Source organism: Mobula hypostoma, chromosome 24, assembly GCF_963921235.1.
Source record: "Mobula hypostoma chromosome 24, sMobHyp1.1, whole genome shotgun sequence".
NCBI lineage: Eukaryota > Metazoa > Chordata > Chondrichthyes > Myliobatiformes > Myliobatidae > Mobula > Mobula hypostoma.
Window position 1 is genome coordinate 47,021,975 of NC_086120.1, and position 18,475 is coordinate 47,040,449.

The following is an 18,475-nucleotide window of genomic DNA, read 5'->3' on the forward strand; positions in this document are numbered from 1 at the left end:
GCGGAACAAGTGCTACACATGCCCTTACACTTCCTCCCTTACCACCATTCAGGGCCCCAAACAGTCCTTCCAGGTGAGGCATCACTTCACCTGTGAGTCGACTGGGGTGATATACTGCGTCCGGTGCTCCCGATGTGGCCTTTTATATATTGGTGAGACCCGACGCAGACTGGGAGACCGCTTCGCTGAACATCTACGCTCTGTCCGCCAGAGAAAGCAGGATCTCCCAGTGGCCACACATTTTAATTCCACATCCCATTCCCATTCTGACATGTCTATCCACGGCCTCCTCTACTGTAAAGATGAAGCCACACTCAGGTTGGAGGAACAACACCTTATATTCCGTCTGGGTAGCCTCCAACCTGATGGCATGAACATTGACTTTTCTAACTTCCGCTAGGCCCCACCTCCCCCTCGTACCCCATCTGTTACTCTTTTTTATGCACACATTCTTTCTCTCACTCTCCTTTTTCTCCCTCTGTCCCTCTGAATATACCTCTTGCCCATCCTCTGGGTCACCCCCCCCCCCGGACCTCCTGTCCCATGATCCTCTCGTATCCCCTTTTGCCTATCACCTGTCCAGCTCTCGGCTCTATCCCTCCCCCTCCTGTCTTCTCCTATCATTTTGCATCTCCCCCTCCCCCTCCAGCTTTCAAATCCCTTACTCACTCTTCCTTCAGTTAGTCCTGACGAAGGGTCTCGGCCTGAAACGTCGACTGCGCCTCTTCCTATAGATGCTGCTTGGCCTGCTGCGTTCACCAGCAACTTTGATGTGTGTTAGTTGATAGTTGTAAAGTAATTCTGCATTAATTACCTATCACTTCATGATTAATCTTGGTTAGAATCTGTTGACTGTTCAGTTTGGAATGTTTTAAAGAACGGAATGATTGATCCATTTTTTGAGTTGTCCGTGTAATTAATCTTGTCTTGATAAATGCTCAGTAGAGGTTGCATAAACAGCAAGTAGCCTATTTACGTTGTTCTTGTCCTGCAGGCTCTATTCTGATCACTTACATATTTTAAGTGTTTCATTGTATTTACTACCACAATGCACTTTTTTACTGGCCTTCCAAAGCAATCTGTTAACAACTTCAGCTCATTCGGAACACTGCTGCTAAACTTTTAACCAAAACCAAGATGAGGGAACATCTCACTCCTTTATTAGTTGTTCCGCTTTGGCTTCCTGTATCTTTCAGAATCGATTTTAATGTCCACATATTTGTTTTTGAAGCCTTTAATAGTCTGGGACTGAAGTACATCATAGAATTCTTTTCGTTTTGTAATCCTGCTCAAGCTCTCATGCCTTCTGCTGATCTCTTAAATTTAAATATTCTCCTTCAAAAGATAATTGTCAGGTCAGCTTTTTTGAACTACGCTCCTAAACTGTGAAATTCAATACCTAAAACTGTAAGGGACGCAGATTCAGTTGACACTTCTAAACACCAGCTCAAATCCAACTTACTTAACCTTGCTTTTAACTAATACCTTTTGGTCTTTTATTTTCATGTTTGTACTTTATCCCATTGTAAAGCACTTTGAACTACATCATATGTATGAAAATGCTCTATAAGTAAGTTATTAATGTTATATTCCAGATTTAGTTTATTATAGTTCCACCATGTCTAATGTTTTTAACTTGCATATTGTTTAGTGAATGAACGAGTGGGGTGTCACTTAGGTCGGTAAATCTGTACAATACGTAGTAGACTCCTCGGTAACAATAGTTTCTTTATGAAAGGTGTTCCTGTAGCCAAACTGTCATGCAAGATATTTGCTAATGAAACAAAAAGAATTGAGCTGTCTTACACTAGTGTTGTTATGTGTATATTTAATACATTCCTTGGTTTATTCAGTCTTTTCTTTTCTTCCTAGGATTTAAGGGAATAATCTGACCAAGTGATCAATGACAAACATTGAGGCATTGAAGAATTTTGTGGACTGAACATTTCTATTGTGAAAATTTAAAGCTGGGCAGGAATCAGTTGTAAACACCTTTTGAGGGGTGATTGTATTAATGTGAAGCAGGTTGTATCCTCTGGAATCATATCTGCGCTGATTCATGGGAATTGTTTGAATTACCTCAATGTTTCCTTCAGCTTCTGAAATAAAGTATGGAAACCTGTAATATACAAATAAATGTTGATCATTTATATATAGTTTCTCAACTGAGATCTGAATGTACATTGAATCATTCTGGGCTGGAATACAAACTAGATTTATTATCAAAGTACGTAAATATACTACCTTGAGTTTCATTTTCTTGCAGGCATTCACAGAAGAACACAGGACTGACAAACAACCAATGTGTATTTTGTTAGTGTTCCTTTGGCCATGAGTGTATGTTTGTGTTCATGTAGATTCCCCAAAAATTTGTTCATTTGTTATGTGCCGTGTTGTATGACGAGGGCAATCGTCGTCTTTCCATGATCATCATTGTTCTTGACAAATTGTTTTACAGAAACGGTTTGCCTTCATCTGGGCAGTGTCTTTACAAGATGGGTGACCCCAACCATTATCAATACTCTTCAGAGATTGTTTGCCTGATGTCAGTGGTCGCATAACCGAGACTTGTGTTATACACCAGCTAACAAAAGCTGTAACAAAATACAACCATCCACCACCTGCTTCCATGGCTTCACGTGTTCATGTGACTCTGATCGGGTGGGTGGGGGTGCTAACCAAGTGCTACACCTCACCCAAAGGTGACCTGCAGGCTAGTGGAGGGAAGGAGCACCTTACACCTCCTTTGGTAGAGACACATCTCCACCCCACCACTCCAACGATTAACCTTATTAAAAGAAGCAAAAGATCTGTATTTTACATTTATTTATGATTTATGATTCTTTGCAGGAAAGAGCAGAAGCACATTTACCTTGATTGCTCAATCTTCAGGATGTCAAGTGGAAGTTCCTGTGAGTTAAACACAGATTCTGCAGACACTGGAGATCCAAAACAATGCACACAGAAAATGCTGGAGGAACTCAGCAAATCAGGCAGTATCTATGGATAGGAATAAACAGTTAATATTTCAGGCTGAGACCCTTCGTTAGAGCTATAAAGGAAAGGGAAAGAAACCATAATAAGATGGGGAGTGGGAACGAGTATAAGCTGACAGGTGATAAGTGAGACCAGGAGAGGAGGAATGAAGAAAGAGGGAGGGGATAGGTGCAAGAGTTAAAGGACTCTGTATTCTAAAAGTATGTCCTTCTAGGGCTGTTTTGGAGTTTTACTTAGGTTGTGCAGATTCAGCGTGTCATCTAAAACTCTGACAAACTCATAGATGTTTGGAGGAGAGCATCTTGACTGGTTGCATCAGGACCTGGTATAGGAACACAGAAGTAGTACATATAGCCCAGTCCATCACAGGTAAAGCTGTCCCCACCATTGAGCACATTTATGAGGAGCGCTGTCACAGGAAAGCAGCATCCATTATCAAGGATCCCCACCATCCCAGACATGTTCTCTTCTCACTGCTGCCATCAACAAGGAAGTATAGGAGCCTGAAGTCCCACATCACCAGGTTCAGGAACAGTTATTACCCTTCAGCCATCAGGATCCTGAACCAGAGGTGATAACTTCACTCATCTCAACACTGAATCGATTACACACACTATAGACTCACTTTTAAGGATCTACAATTCACGTTCTCAATATTTTTTTTTTCTTTTATCTATTTACATAGTGTTGTCTTTTACACATTGGTTGTTTGTCGTGTGCAGTTTTTCATTGATTCTGTTGTGTTTCTTTGTATTTACTGTGAATGCCTGTAAGAAAATGAATTTCAGCGTTGTACATGGTGACTTGTGCATTTTGATAATTAATTTACTTTTAACTTTGGAATGTATGATGAATGCTCTTAGCCCAAAACGTTGACTGTTTATTCCCCTCTATAAGATGCTGCCTGATCTGCAGAGGTGCTCCAGCACTTTGTATGTATGGAGTTAAGTGTTCTGCTATCTCGTAACAAACACAATCATGCACAGTGCTGGTGATTAGTCATCAGCCATCTGGAATAATCAGCATTCCTTCAAACTGATCTTGTGTCCATTGGACAAAGTGTAACTGTAGTGTTTGATAGGCATTTGCACACTGAAGGGTGGTGCCGTAGTGATTATTGAAGAACGGAGGGTCTTCAAGTTCAAGTTCAAGAATACCTTGAAGGTGATAGTACAGGTAGATAAATTGGTGAAGGTGGTGTGTGGGATACTTGCTCTCATTAGCTGGAGCCTTGATTACAAGAGGAGGTTATGGTCATCATTATCATAATGTGCCATATCATATGATGTGGGTAATCATGGTCTTTCCATGACTACTACTGGGCAGTGTCTTTACAAAATGGGTGACCCCAGCCATCTCTTCAGAGATTGTCTGCTAGCATCTGTGGAAAAGAGTAAACAATCAACATTTTAGACAGAGACGCTACTTCAGGACTGCTCACTTCGCACTTCATCCTCCCTCCCTCCCCCATCCACCTGGCTTCACCTATCACCTAGCTTGTCCCCACCACCTTCCTTTCTAGTCCTGATGAAGGGCCTCAGCCCAAAATGTTCAAAGAAAAGTTTATTGTCAGAGCACAAACTTGTCAAAGGATTCAAAGATATATTTAATGTCAGAGAAATGTATACAATATACATCCTGAAATGCTTTTTTGCAACCATCCATGAAAATAGAGGAGTGCCCCCAAAGAATGAATGACAGTTAAATGTTAGAACCCCAAAGTCCCCACCAGCAAAAAAAAAAGCATTGGCACCCACCACCAAGCACCAAACATGCAGCAAAGCAACAGCAAAGACACAGACTTGCAGTACCCCAAAGACTATTTGTTCACCCAGTATTTGACATACCTCTCTCTCCCCCAGTAAGGAGAAGAGGTGCCTCTGTTTTACAGCGAGAGGGGAGACACAACAAACAACTCACTGGTTTACGATGTTAAAAGTCCATTGCATTGCTTTTTCCGAGCTCTGTGCCCAAACATCTCAGGTCTCCGGGCACACAGCCAGCGATCTTCTGACTCGCACAACACACCAATTTCCTGCTGGGACACTGTTCTTCGATCTGTCCATCGCCAGAGCCACGAGATCCCGGACTTCCGAAGATGAGCTAAGCTCTTGGCATGTCGAATAGTGGCCAGTTGTGAAACCCCATGAGCAGGTTCCATTCCCACAAAGGACTGAAGTCAGCATATAACTCCAGGTCAGGGTCTTCAAAAGAACCCTGAAAGGGAAAAATAGAGATACTAAAGATGGAAATAGAGCTGTTTCCGAAGATGCAAACAAAAGAGTCACTGTGCAGCACCATCATAACTAAGCTCCACTCTCCATCACCACATACAACCCTGAGATTCTTTTCCCTTCAGGCATACTCAACTAATATATAGAGCAGTAACTAAGCAAGATCAGTGGTCACATAAGCAAGATTTGTGATGTGCACCAGCTGCTCATACAACCATCCACCACCTGCTCCCATGGCTTCACATGATCCTGACTGGAGGGTGGTGGGGGGCTAACCAAGTGCTACACCTTGCCCAAGGGTGACCAAGCTTTTGGAAGGAATGAGCGCCTTACACCCCCTTTTGGTAGAGATGTATCTTCACCCCGCCACTCCAAAGATTGACCTTATTAAAAGAAGAAAAATCTGTATTTCACATTTTTTTTCTATGATTCATCAAACTTTGCAGGAAAGAGCAGAATACATTTGTCAGGCTAGCGGAGGGAAGGAGCACCTTACACCTCATTTGATAGAGATGTATCTCCACCCCACCACCCAAGGTTATGGCACAACTCTATGAAACCGTACCATAACTGTTTGACTGCCCCGGAGTACAGTGCAGTTCTGGTTACCGCACTACAGGAATGAAGATAGAGAATTGCCTGGATAGAGGACCATAATTACAAGGAGAGATCAGATCAGTTGGACTGGTTTTCCCTGCAGCAAAAGAGGCTAGGTACTAACTGATGGAAGTAAGGGAGTTATGTGGCATAGATGAGATAGATAGACAACATTATTTTTCCTCAACAAAAGTTGATGATTTAAAGGGCATCTCAAGATTTTTTTTAATGCCGAGTTGTTGATATATGAAACACAGCAGCGCAGAGTGTGATGGAATTGAGTGCAATTACACTTAAGAGGCATGTGGACAGACATGGACTGAAATAGGTGAGTGTTTCAAGTATATGGAGAGACTGAATAGGCTGTGTTTGTTTTACTTTGAGCAGAAGAGTCCAAAAGGGTCCTGTAGAAGTGTACAAAATATTGAGGGGCATAGCTGAGGTAGATGGTGGGGAAACGTTCCCTCATTGCAGAGGTGTCTAAACTAGGGGGCACAGGTTTATAGTGAGGATTAGAGGTTCAGAGGGGATGTGAGGTCGAATTTATTTCACCTAGAATGTAGTTGACGTTTGGAGCATACTGCCCAAGCGTTTAGTGGAGGCAGGTACTTGCACAAATTTAATAGGTGTCAAGACAAGCAATTAAATCACCGGGTCGTGAAGGCTACTGACCAAGTGAGATCAGAATAGAGAGATAATCAATGGTTGGTATGGGTGTGGTGGCCCTGTTACTGTGAAATATGATTCTTCAACTCATTTCTGCATCTTGACATGATATGGACACTAGTCACACCCAATGTAAACATACGATACCAGCTCTGGAGAATTGACCATTTGGACCACACTAGGTTTCCATTGCCGTTGATCAAAAGACTTCCCACTGGAGTTATTAGTACTTATTAGTAGATTTAAACCTATTCCAATCTAACCCGTACAATAGCCCACTTCACAGCATTGGCAGGGTGAGACAGAGAATGCCAGTTCACCAGAAATTCCCAACTTGCCACTGTTGGAACTTTGAAATAGAAATACAGTGGAGGGAGGGAGGGATGCCACAGTAGTGTAGCGGTTACACCATGCTATTACAGCCCGGGGTATTGGAGTTCAATTCCGGTGCTATCTGTAAGGAGTTTGTACTTCCTTCCTGTGAGGGTGTGGGTTTCCTCCGGGAGCTCCGATTTCCTGCCGGTCCCAAGATGTACCAGTTAGTAGGTTAATTGGTCATTGTAAATCGTCCTGTAATTAGGCTAGGTTTAAATAGGAGGATTGTTGGGCTGGAAGGGCCCGTTCTACGCTGTATCTCTAAATAAAATGTTAAAATACTGCAAACATTCAGCAGGTGTGATCAGTCTGTGCAATCAGAAACAATTAATATTTCAGGATGAAGACCTGATAAAAAAATCGAGACCTAACTGGTAATTCTGTAGGGGCTGCCTGACCTGCTCTGTGACTCCAGCATTTTCTGTTTTATTTTACATTGACATCAAGGCTTTTAGTTTAGTAATGACCTCTCACTCAATGTCAGCAAGACCAAGGAGCTTCAGGAGGAGGAAACTGAAGGTCCGTGAGCCTGTCCTTATCGGAGGATCAGCAACATTACATTCCTCGGTGTAATCATTTCACAGGACCTTCCCTGGGTCAACATGTAAGTGCAATTATGAAGAAAGTACTCCCTTGGGAGTTTACAAAGATTCAGTGTGACATCTAAAACTTTAACAAACTTCAATGGATGCATGGTAGAAAGTATATTTTCTGGCTGCATCACAGCCTGGTATGATGGAAAATGCTACAAAAAGTAGTGGATATGGCTCAGTCCATCACAGGTAAAGCTCTCCCCACCATTGAGCACATCTACACAGAACGCTGTTGCAGGAAAGCAGCCCCACTACCCAGCTCATGCTCTTTTATCGCTGCTGCCATCAAGAAGGTAGGGGAGCCTCTGGACTTGCACCACCTGGTTCAGGAACCCATAACCATTGGGTTCTTGAACCAAAGGAGATTATTTCACTTGCCCATCACTGAAATGTTCCCACAGCCTATGGACTCACTTTCAAGGACTCTTTATCTCATGTTTTTGATATTTATTGCTCATTTATTTATTACTATTATTATTATTATTTCTTTCGTTGTGTATTTGCAGTTTGTTGGTGCATTCTTGCATTGATTATGGTTATTGGATTTATTCTATGCCCACTAGAAAATAAATTTCAGGGTTGTATATGGTGGCATATGTACTTTAATAATAAATTTACTTTGAGCTTTAATATCACTGGCATGCAGTACTATGTAAAAGTCTTGGGCATATGTAAAAGAAATTCTGTAAAGGGAAGATGCTTTCAAGAATAATGAAATAAAAATTTTCTAAATATTAAGAAAACTATGAAGAGCAGTAAACAGTAAAACAACACTAAATAAAATAAATATCTGGTATGACCACCCTTTGGCTTTAGAACTGCATCAATTCTCTTGGGTACACTGTTGAGTAGTTTTCTAAGAAAATTGGCTGGTAGGTTGTACCACGCTTCTTGGAGAACTTTGGCTATCTCACTTGTGTCTACCTCTCTGGGGAATCCCAGACAGCCTCAATGATGTTGAGATCAGGCCTCTGTGGAACTTATACCATCTGAAATCATACAAAAAATCTAGGGTGCCTAAGACTTTTGTGCAAGACTGTATGTCATGAAATTAGATGTTCTTCAGCACCAGTACAGTGCAATACATGATAAAAAAAAACTCAGTGACAACATGAATGCTGTATATCTATCTAAAATAAATAAAGAGAGCAAAAAGAGAAAAGTATATAGTTAAGTAATGTATTGGGTTTATTGTCCATCCAGAATTCTCAATATACAGATATGATGAAATGCTCTTTATGGATGCACGCAAAAGAATTTTTTTCACATTATTCCGACATAATTATCCAATTTACCAACCAAAGCAGCATAAAAATATGCTGTTCTTTAAATAGAAGACGGAGACACCAGAAACTGCAGATGCTGAAACCTGGAGTAGTAAAAAGCAAACCTGTCAGGCAGCATTGCAAGTTGAGAAGCTGGACAGTTCAGATGAAGGATCTTGACACAAAACATTAGATGCTGTCTAACATGCTGTGTTCATCCAGCGATTTGATCTTTAAACAGTACTGTAATTGGGCGAAGAAAACTACAGATGGTTGAAATTTGAAAATTATTTGCTGAGAATTCATGGTGTTTTTATGATGTTTAATTTCTAGCATTTCAGTACATGTAACATCAAATTATGTTTATGTTTTGCAGTGGGTTTGAATCCATAATCTTCTGAGTTGCAAATGAAGCATCTTAACTTTTTAAAAAAGCCTTTTATACAAAGGTCAAATCAATGAAAACAGCAGAACATAATTGCCACGAGGAGAATTTGAAAATAGTCCTGTTGGGTTTCACTGTACATCTATAATGACTCATGAATGCCAATTCTTGCACTTTAACCTCAGTCAGTCTTAAACACAATAGTTGCCAGTTGGGAGCACAGTGCTTATCAATTTGAATTAAGAGCTGGTGAATCCAGCAGCAGGGATTAATGACACCGTGGCAAGAATAGATGTTCTCTTGCTTCTAGGTTCTGCGAAGATTTAAGAAGGTACTGTGTTTGGGAATTGCTATATGAAAGGTAGGTATGATCCATTCAACTATTGACTTGGACTCCTGAGCAAAGCCAATAGTGCTTCTGGAATAAAAATGATGTGATAGTTATAATCCATTTCACAGCAGCGTAGTTGTTAGCACAATGCTCTGCAGTACCAGCGACCTGAGTTCAATTCCCGCCACTGACTGGAGGGAGTCTGTACGATCTTCTTGTGACCCTGTGGGTTTCCTCCCACAGTCCAAAAATGTACCGGTTCATAGGTTAATTGGTCATTATAAATTGTCTTGTGATTAGGCTGGATTTCTGGGTTTGAAGGGCCAGAAAGGCCTGTTCTGTGTAGTATCTCAATAAATAAAATAAAATAATAGTACTGTAGATGGAATTCATGCGCTGTCAAAATCAGAACTTTGTTTCAATGTTTTAGGTACGAGAAGCATTAAAATTTAACTTATGACAGGGATTATTTGAAAGGTTGGATTTAACCTCCTGATAAGACCATAAGAAATTATAGATAATTATACATAGATTATTGTATGAAATTTAATGATGAATATAGCTGCTTGTTAGGACGTGGAACATCAGGAACAATCAGAATCCCCTTATAAAATGGCAAGACGCAAAGATCAAGTGGACAGCCAGAGACTTTTTCCCATGGTAGAAAAGGCTAATATGAGGGGCATAATTTTAAGGTGATTGGAGGAAGGTATAGGGGGGATGTCAGAGGTAGGCTTTTAACACAGAGAGTGGTAGGTGAGTGGAATGCACTGCTAGGGGTGGTGATAGAGGCAGATACGTTGGGGATATTTAAGACACTCTTAGATAGGCACATGGATAATAGAAAAATGGAGGGTAGGGTAATGTGGGAGGGAAGGGTTAGACCGTGGGCCAAAGGACCGGTACTCTGCAATTCTGTGTTCTGTGTTCTAAGTTGGCTTAGCGACTAGCAAATTGGACTTTGTTCTATAAGCAAAGGGAAGATAGGCGGACATGATTTTAGCCTTTTGCACAGTCAAGTAAAGAGCTGAGGCCGTGGTCGGGTGATCCACAATCTTACTTGTGGGTTGACGGTCAAGCTCCCCCATGTCACCATATCTACAGCACGTCCTCGGACTGTGATGGTCATCGACACTCTATGTTTCAATGTACTTGTGGCAAATAAAGCTCATTTGTTTTTTAACTGTAGGTTGTTTTAGAGCCTATGAAAATGTGTACGATTAAATCAGGAATTCCCAAACTTTATTATGCCGTGGACCAATACCATTAAGCAAGGCATCCATGGACCCCAGGTTGGGAACTCTGAATTTAAAAATGGTGGAAAAACTCAAATTTATTCATAATTTTCTTCTCAATTTTTCTAAAATTCCAATCAAAAGTCCCACTTGTTCTATGCAACTGTTACTTTACTTATAATTTAGTATGTCCTCTCAGTTTTTTTTTCGGTAACACGAGATGGCAGCACTGAGTTGATCTAGTTTGAACAAGCAAATTCCAAATGGAAAAACTGCACACTATTAAATATTCACTGAATCAGACTATTGACCTAATTTTCATATTATATCTGAATAGTTAAGTTTAAAATATTGAATAATCCTGTTTTCTTTTTCATTGTAATATGAAATAGATTATCTCCTGTGCAGTGGCAACATACAATCAGTACCCACTTTATTAGGTACAGCTGTTCACCTGCTTGTTAATGCAAATATCCAATCAGCCTATCATGTGGCAGCAACTCAGCGCATAAAAGCATGCAGACGAAAGAACAAAATTGAGGATCCAAGGGTAAGATTGCTGTATCAGTGGGAAATGAGAAATTACTGTGTTCTGTGATTCACAGAGACGTGGTTCACTCCAGATACATTGGTAAGACTTGAAGGTTTCTCGACACATCAGATGGGCCAGACTTCTGATGTAGACAAGGCAAAAGTAGGAGAGGAGGGGGTTTGTGTTTCATGACAAACTAGATAAACTTTTGGACACATCAGTCTTGTCACACTCTTATTCCCCCCAACATGGAACATCCGATGAGTAAGTGTCAAATGCTCTACTTGCCAAGAGAGTTCTCCGTGACCCTGACTGCAGCTTACATACTGTCAAAGGCAGATGTTAAACAAGCACTCAGTGTGTTAAATGCCATGATTAGCAAACAAGAAACAGACCACCTCAATGCTTTTCAAGTCATTGTTGGGAGTTTCAATCAGCCTTGTTTGAAGAAATCTCTGCCCAATTATCATCAACATATCACCTGCAGCACCAGGGATCCCAGCAAACTTGACCACTGTTACACTAACAGGAATACCTCTCATTCCACGCCTTGACTGCATTTCCGGAAATCTGGTCACTTAGCTATCCTCCTCCTACCTGTGTCCAGGCAGAGGCTCCAGAGATTAGGACAACAAAGAAGGGGTTGCAGTAGGCCGAGGAGCAGCTACAGGATGGCTTCGAATTGGTGGACTGGGTCGTGTTCAAGGATCTGAATGAATAAACCACGGTTTTCACAGACCTTACAAAACCAGACAGAGATGAGTATGTTCCCACAAAATTATTCAGTCTTCCCTAACTAGAAGTCCTGGATGAACCACAAAATCCGCAGTCTGCTGAGGGCCAGATCAGTGATAGTTGGGTGTGGTGACCAAGCACGAAGCAAGAATCCAGCCACAATCTCCAGAAACACACATCAAAGTTGCTGGTGAACGCAGCAGGCCAAGCAGCATCTATAGGAAGAGGCGCAGTCGACGTTTCAGGCCGAGACCCTTCGTCAGGACTAACTGAAGGAAGAGTGAGTAAGGGATTTGAAAGCTGGAGGGGGAGGGGGAGATGCAAAATGATAGGAGAAGACAGGAGGGGGAGGGATGGAGCCGAGAGCTGGACAGGTGATAGGCAAAAGGGGATACGAGAGGATCATGGGACAGGAGGTCCGGGAAGAAAGACGGGGGGGGGGGAGTGACCCAGAGGATGGGCAAGAGGTATATTCAGAGGGACAGAGGGAGAAAAAGGAGAGTGAGAGAAAGAATGTGTGCATTAAAAAGAGTAACAGATGGGGTACGAGGGGGAGGTGGGGCCTAGCGGAAGTTAGAAAAGTCAATGTTCATGCCATCAGGTTGGAGGCTACCCAGACGGAATATAAGGTGTTGTTCCTCCAACCTGAGTGTGGCTTCATCTTTACAGTAGAGGAGGCCGTGGATAGACATGTCAGAATGGGAATGGGATGTGGAATTAAAATGTGTGGCCACTGGGAGATCCTGCTTTCTCTGGCGGACAGAGCGTAGATGTTCAGCAAAGCGGTCTCCCAGTCTGCGTCGGGTCTCACCAATATATAAAAGGCCACATCGGGAGCACCGGACGCAGTATATCACCCCAGTCGACTCACAGGTGAAGTGATGCCTCACCTGGAAGGACTGTTTGGGGCCCTGAATGGTGGTAAGGGAGGAAGTGTAAGGGCATGTGTAGCACTTGTTCCGCTTACACGGATAAGTGCCAGGAGGGAGATCAGTGGGGAGGGATGGGGGGGACGAATGGACAAGGGAGTTGTGTAGGGAGCGATCCCTGCGGAATGCAGAGAGAGGGGGGGAGGGAAAGATATGCTTAGTGGTGGGATCCCGTTGGAGGTGGCGGAAGTTACGGAGAATAATATGTTGGACCCGGAGGCTGGTGGGGTGGTAGGTGAGGACCAGGGGAACCCTATTCCTAGTGGGGTGGTGGGAGGATGGAGTGAGAGCAGATGTACGTGAAATGGGGGAGATGCGTTTAAGAGCAGAGTTGATAGTGGAGGAAGGGAAGCCCCTTTCTTTAAAAAAATGAAGACATCTCCCTCGTCCTAGAATGAAAAGCCTCATCCTGAGAGCAGATGCGGTGGAGACGGAGGAATTGCGAGAAGGGGATGGCGTTTTTGCAAGAGACAGGGTGAGAAGAGGAATAGTCCAGATAGCTGTGAGAGTCAGTAGGCTTATAGTAGACATCAGTGGATAAGCTGTCTCCAGAGACAGAGACAGAAAGATCTAGAAAGGGGAGGGAGGTGTCGGAAATGGACCAGGTAAACTTGAGGGCAGGGTGAAAGTTGGAGGCAAAGTTAATAAAGTCAACGAGTTCTGCATGCGTGCAGGAAGCAGCGCCAATGCAGTCGTCGATGTAGCGAAGGAAAAGTGGGGGACAGATACCAGAATAGGCACGGAACATAGATTGTTCCACAAACCCAACAAAAACACCTCCCTCCCCTTTCTAGATCTTTCTGTCTCTGTCTCTGGAGACAGCTTATCCACTGATGTCTACTATAAGCCTACTGACTCTTCATTCCAGACCGAACTTGAATCACAGAAGGATGATCAGTAGCTGTAGCAGGGCTTCTCCGCTATCACCTCCTACAAAGTGAAGCCAAGCAACATAATGTAAGTGATAACAGGGTTTGGCTTCCAGATTAGGTCAATGCCTTCTATGCTCACTTTGACCATCAAAACATGGAAGCACTTTTACAAACACCCACACCCCAATAACCCTCTGATTTCAGGCCAATGCGAGAGCATCATTCAGGAGGGTGAACCCAAGGAAAGCATCTGGCCCAGACAGGATACCTGACCAAGTACTAAAGCCCTGTGACTGGAGTGTTCACCAATATCTTGAACCTTTGGCTTCGGCAGGCTGAGGTACTCACCTAGCTTCAGTTATACTGGTGCCTAAGAAGAACATGGTGACCGGCCTCAACAGCTATCGTCCAGTAGCACTTACACCCACTGTGATGAAGTGTTCTGAGAGGTTGGTGATAAAACAACTCCTGGATCCGTTCCAATTTGCCTACCATCACAACAGGTCCACAGCAGATGCCATTTCATTAGTTCTTCACAATGCTGGAACATCTGGACAGCAAAGATGCATAAGTCAGGATGCTCTTCATTGACTACAGCTCAGCATTCAATACTATCACCCCCTCAAAACTAATCAGTAAGCTTCATGACCTTGGCCTCGATACCTCTTTGTGCAACTGGATCCTCGATTTCCTCACTGGTAGACCTCAGTCAGTTTGGACTGGCAACAACATCTCCTCCACAATCTTCCTCAGCACAGCTGCACCACAAGGCTGCGTGCTCAGCCCCCTGTTCTACTTGATTTATATTATTATTGTGAGGCTAAGCAATGCTCTAGTGGCACATTTAAGTTGGCTAGGAAGACTGGAAGCCTGGCTGAGTGGTGCCACAACAATAACCTCTCACTCAATTTCAGGAAGACCAAGGAGATGATTATTGACTTCATGAGGAGGAAACCAGAGGTCCGTGAGCCAGTTCTCATCGGGGGATCAGAGGTGGAGAGGATCAACAACGTTAAATTCTTCATTGTTATCATTTCAGAGGATCTGTCCTGGGCCCAGCACGTAGGTACCAATATGAAAAAAGCATGACAGCACCTCTACTTTCTTAGAAGTTTGTGAATATTTGGCATGTCATCTAAAATTTCAACTAACTTCTATAGATGTGTGGTGGAGAGTATATTGACTGGTTGCATCACTGCCTGATATGGCAACACCAGTGTTCTTGTATGGAAAACCAGCCCAGTCCATCACGGCTAAACCCTCCTACCACTGAGCACATCTACACGGAGTGCTTTGCAGGAAAGCAGCATCCATCATCAAGCACCTCACCATCCTTTTTTTTTTACCGTGCCCATGGTCTGTTCTTTATCAAATTATGGTATTGCTTTGCGCTGTTGTAACTATATGTTATAATTATGTGTTTTTTGTCAGTTTTTTTAGCCTTGGTTTGTCTTGTGTTTCTGTGATGTCACTCTGGAGGAACATTGTATCATTTCTTAATGCATGCATTACTAAATGACAAAAGAGGACTGCGTGTCCTCATAATCTAATCTAATCCAGGCAATGCTCTCTTCTCATTGTTGCCATCAGGAAGAAGGTACAGGAGCCTCAGGACTCACACCACCAGGTTCAGGAACAGTTATTACCCCTCAATCATTAGGTTCTTGAACCAGCGGGGATAATTTCACTCAACTTCACGTGCCCCAACACTGAACTGTTCCCACAACCTCTGGACCCACTTTCAAGGACTCCATCTCATTTTCTCAATATTTATTGCATATTTTTGTTACTTTTTTTGTTTCATTTTGTGTTTACTGTGAATGCCTGCAAGAAAATGAACCTCGGGGTTGTATACAGTGATATATATGTACTTCAATAATAAATTTACTGGGATTAAGAACTTCAAAAATAACTCCATCAATTATATTATCAAGACAGTTTGGGTGTGTATTTCCTTGGGGTTTAGAAAGATTTAGAGTTTAGAAAAGCCTTATTCAAGCATATAAAATTTTCAGAGGGCCTGACAGGGTAGATGTTGTGATGCTTTTTCTAGTAGGAGAAGCATAAACAATGGGTTATAGCTGCAAAATAAGGGACATTTTTTAAAAAAACCAATGTGTGTAGAAATTTCCTCCCTCAGAGGGTGGTGTATATCTGGAACTCTCTGCCTCCAAGGGTGCTGGAAATCCATGATTGATGATCCCAAGCCTGACTGTGAAAGGAGGAGGGTGGGTCATGGGGCTAGCAAACACATCCTGAGAAAACCCAGAGCTACAGAAACGCCAACAGGAGCTCCAAAGACCTCATCCCCAGGAGAGGAAAGATCTTCATCTAGAAAGCGTATGAAGTTATGTGGTGAAAGCCGCAGGGCCAATCATCACTTGAATCACCACCACTGGAATGTGGAAGAAGAATTAAGGAAAAGAGGAGGGGGATGGATAGGACACTCTGCATAAGCCAGGTACCAACATCACCAGGAAAGCATTATCATTGAATCCCTAGGGAAAGTGGAAGAGAAGCTGGCCAAAGAACACTTGTGTGGCCATTAGACACCACACTGTGCTGAGATTGAACACTTCTTAAGTAGTGTCAGTTGTGTGTATTTGTGTTCAAGAGCAGTGATTTTTTTGTCACCGTTAGTTGGTGAGAAATAAGCAGTAAGACAATTCAGAACTGTTTTGCTCAACGCAGTTTCAAGCATTCAGGCTTAGAGCTGCCAGAAACAGCAGTGAGTGAAAAAGAAACAATTTCACTAACCCAAGTTAGGAACTATGAAGAATTTGAAGGTATCGACAATCATCTTGAATGTTACAATAAGAATGAAGATTTGGAGAATGCCATTATTGAAAGCATTGCATGAAGGGAATCCATTATCTGCATTAGGTGTCTGCGCTGATTTTGTTCATTTACGATGACGATGTTCATCATCAATCAAAAGAACATAGCAGTGTACGCTGGATAAATTCCTCCATCAGTAACCATTAGGAAAACAGTTTTATAGTACTGTAGTAGTATTGGTAGATTTCCAGTTTGTTCTGTACTTCATTTAAATACATAATATGCTACCTAATTAAATGGTAGTTTCATTTTTATTATTGCTTTTTAACCATTTCCATGAAACTTTGGACAATTGGGGCAGCCGATTAATCGGACTTAAATATAATGGTCCCATCATGTCCCAATTGACCGAAATCCACTGTATATTGCGAAAGTTATTTTTTTGAAGGTCTTCCACTTACCAACATATTGATGCAGTTACAAAGAAGGCCACAACAGTAGGTATATTTCATTAGGAGTCTGAGGAGATTTGGTGTGTCACCAAAGACACTCGCAAATTTCTACAGATGTACCATGGGGAGCATTTTAACTGGCTGCTTCACCGTCTGGTATGGGGGGGGGAACACTGCAGAGAATTGATATAAGCTGCAGAAAGTTGTAAACTTAGTCAGATCCGTCATGAGCACTAGCCTCCCCAGCAATCAGGATATATCTCAAAAAGCCAGCATCCAACATTAAGGATCCTCATCACCCAGGTTATGCCCTCTTCTCATTGCTCTTAATTGGCTGGTGTCTTGTGATTTAGCAGGCTACCAATCCCATGGCTATGGGATATTTAAATATTTTTGATGCTTTTCTCAAAAGTTAATTCAGGTACCCAAAAGTTATTTGATTAAATTCTTACCAGTAATGCAATAAATCATAAAAACAAGAGATTCTGCAGATTCTGAAACCTCAGGTCTCACACCACCAGGTTCAGGAACAGCTATTGCCCCCTCAACCATCAGGCTCTTGAACTAAAGGGGTTAACTTCACTCACCCCCTTAGAGAACTGTTCCCACAACCTATTGACTCACTTTCAAGGACTCTTCATCTCATGCTCTTGATATTTATTGCTTATTATTATTTTTTATATTTGTAATTTGTCGTCTGTTGCATGTGGGTTGTTTGTGTGTGGTTTTTCATTGATTCTGTTGTTTCTTCGTATTTAGTGTGAATGCCCGCAAGAAAAAAGCGTTGTATATGCACTTTGACAATAAATTTACTTTGAACTTTGTATGTAGTTAGGTTTTGGATTTATGCACGCTGCCAAATTCTTGTCTCCAGCAGGACTGGCCTTGGGTACGCAATGTGCTCTGACTGGGCTAAACTCTGTTGTAATTGGGTGCGGATTAGCCATAAATGATTAGGGAGTAATTTAAAAAGAGGCACATGCAACAGGACGGCTAGATCCCTGCAGAGGTTCAGGCAATGTTATATTTGGAAAAGTTTAACTACAAAACTAGTTGAAGGGTTGTAGTGTGGGTTTGGGTGTGAAAATCCCCACCACTTGTATACTTTTTCATTTGTGGACACCTAATAGCAGATTTATTTTGTTTTATTTCGACTGATTTAAGCTGTATTGCCTTAAAACGAACAGGGGAAAAGGTGCGTGTTATTTATCGTTGACGGAAGGGAGAAGATCCCTGTTATTTGTCGTACGGATTAAATGCAGAGGAGGAGCCAGAGTGGCCGAAGAAGTTGGCGGCGGGCCAGTCGCGGGACTCGTTGCTGCGCGGAGTGAGTCGGGTTGGCGTGGCGTGGTGCGGCGCGGCGGGGCGGACTGTGCGCGGAGGAGTTTGCGGCACGGAGCCGGGCAGCCTGGCGGGAGGAGGAGGAGGAGGCGGCGGGCGCACGGACGGCGCGGGATCCGCCGTTCGCTTCTCCTGAGGGGGAACGGGCGGGGGGCGGG